Here is a 2,478-nt window from a genome sequence, read left to right on the forward strand (position 1 = left end):
AAAAAAAAATTAAAAAAAAAGATATGAAAATTAATAAAACTCCACATAGCCACAATCACAATAAATCTATACCTAGACACATAATCAGGATCTCAGAAATTCAGCAAAAGAACAGAATAGTAAACTCTGCTAGGGAAAAGAAACAGATCACCTCCAATGGAAAGCCCAACAGAACCACAACAGATTTCTCAGCACAAACCATCAAATGAAGAAGAGCTTGGAGTGAAGTATTGCAGGTCCTGAAAGAAAATAACTTTCAACCCAGATTTATATACCCTGAAAAGCTATCTATCAAATTCAGTGGTGAAATAAGATTATTCCATGACAAAGAACAATTGAAGAAATCCATGACCACCAAACCAACCATACAAAGAGTACTGATTGATATTCTAGAAATAGAAGTGATCACAGCTTGAAGAACAACAGAAAGGAACTACAAAACAGAGCAAGTAATTAAAAATAGGGAAAATGAGATGGCTCAGTGGAATAAGCGCTTCCCTGGCAAGTGCAAGGGCCTGAGTTCAATCCCCGGTTCCACAAAAAAACAAAACAACAACAACAAAAAAAAAAAAACCCTGAATTAAAAAAAATAGGGAAAATGTACAGAACTTGTAACAGGAAAATAACATGACAAAGATAAGCCAATATATATCAGTTATAACCATCAGTGTAAACAGCTACAGTTCACCAATCAAAGGAAACAGATTAGCAGAGTGGAATAAGAAACTAAATCCAACAATATGCTGCATACAGAGAACACATTTAACTCAAAAGTAAATTTATGACTAAAAGTCAGGGGATGCAAAACAATCTTCCATGCTACAGGAAATCAGAAAAAAGCAGGGGTGGCTATCCTGGTTGTTGACAAAATCAACTTCAAACCAAAAACCATCAAAAGAGATAAAGAAGGTCATTACATTCTTGTTAAAGGAAAACTACAAAGGGAAGAGATAATAATTATGAATACATACATACCAAATGTGGGAGAACCATCCTAAACAACACAAATTTTAACACACATGAAAAATCAAATGAACAATAATACAATAGTAGTGGGGGACCTTAACATGTCACTCCCACAAACAGATACAATTTATCAAAACCTGTGGGATGCAATTAAAGCTGTCTTAAGAGGAAAATTCATAGTGGTAAATTCTCACATTAGGAAAATAGAACAAGCCCAAATAAACAATCTTATGCTACACCTCAATCTCCTAGAAAAAGAAGAGCAAGTCAAGCCCAAAGCCCAAAGAAGGCAGGAAATTATAAAGGTTAGAGCAAAAATTAATGCATTTGAGATGAAGAAAACAATAAAAAGAATAAATGAATCAGAGTTGGTTCTTTGAAAGAATAAACAAAATTGATAAACTCCTACTCAACATAATCAAAAACAAAGGGAAGAAAAAACCCAAATTCATGCAATAAAATATGAAAAGGGTGAAACCACTACAGGCCCTAGAGAAATTCAGAAGATCATCAATACCTAATCCCAAAAATCTTTACTTTCACAGGATGGAAAACACAGAGGAAATGGACAATTTCCTAGATACATATGAAATGCCAAAGAAGATATATAAGATCTAAATAACCCAATAACAAGAAACAAAATTCAAAATGTGTTTAAAAAAAACCCTACCAACAAAGAAAAGCCCAGATCCCAATGATTCACAGAAGAATTCTACAAGAAATTTAGAGATTTAATGCCAACTTTTCTCAAACTCTTCAATGAAATTTAAAGAGAAGCAATTCTCCCAAACTCATTGCTGGAGGCAAGTATTCTCTGATTCTAAAGCCAGAGAAAGATCCAACTAAAAAGAGAAATATAGGCCAATCTCTCTGGTGAATATAGATACAAAGATTCTCAATAAAGTACTAGCAAATAGACTGCAGCAAATCATCAAGAAGATTATGCATCATGACTAAGTGGGATTCATTCCAGGAATGTAGGGATGACTCAACATACGCAAATCCATAAATGTAGTACACCACATCAATAGAACCAAGAACAAAACCCACATGATTATCTCAATAGATGCAGAAAAAGCTTTGGACAAAGTCCAACACTCATTCATAATAAATAGAGAGTTGGAATAGAAGGTCTATATCTCAACTTGATATAAAAAAAAAATCTCTGAGAAACCAACAGCCAATATCATAGTAAATGGGCAAAAATTGAAGGCTTCAGTTTAAAAAGAGGAACAATACAAGGATATCCACTGTCTCCACTCCTATTCAATATAATTCTTGAAACATTACCCCGAGCAATTAAACAAGAAACAGAAATAAAAGGAATAAGGATTGGAAAAGAAGTGAAATTATCATTATTTGCAGATGGCATGATACTCTACATAGATGACCCCAAAAACTCCACCAAAAGTCTTATAGATTTAATCACCAAATTCAGCAACATAGCAGGATAAAAAATCAACACCCCAAAATCAGTAGCATTTTTGTACACAAACAGGGAACACACTGAGA

Source organism: Octodon degus, unplaced genomic scaffold (genome assembly GCF_000260255.1).
Source record: "Octodon degus isolate 3935 unplaced genomic scaffold, OctDeg1.0 scaffold00060, whole genome shotgun sequence".
In the NCBI taxonomy this organism is placed as follows: domain Eukaryota; kingdom Metazoa; phylum Chordata; class Mammalia; order Rodentia; family Octodontidae; genus Octodon; species Octodon degus.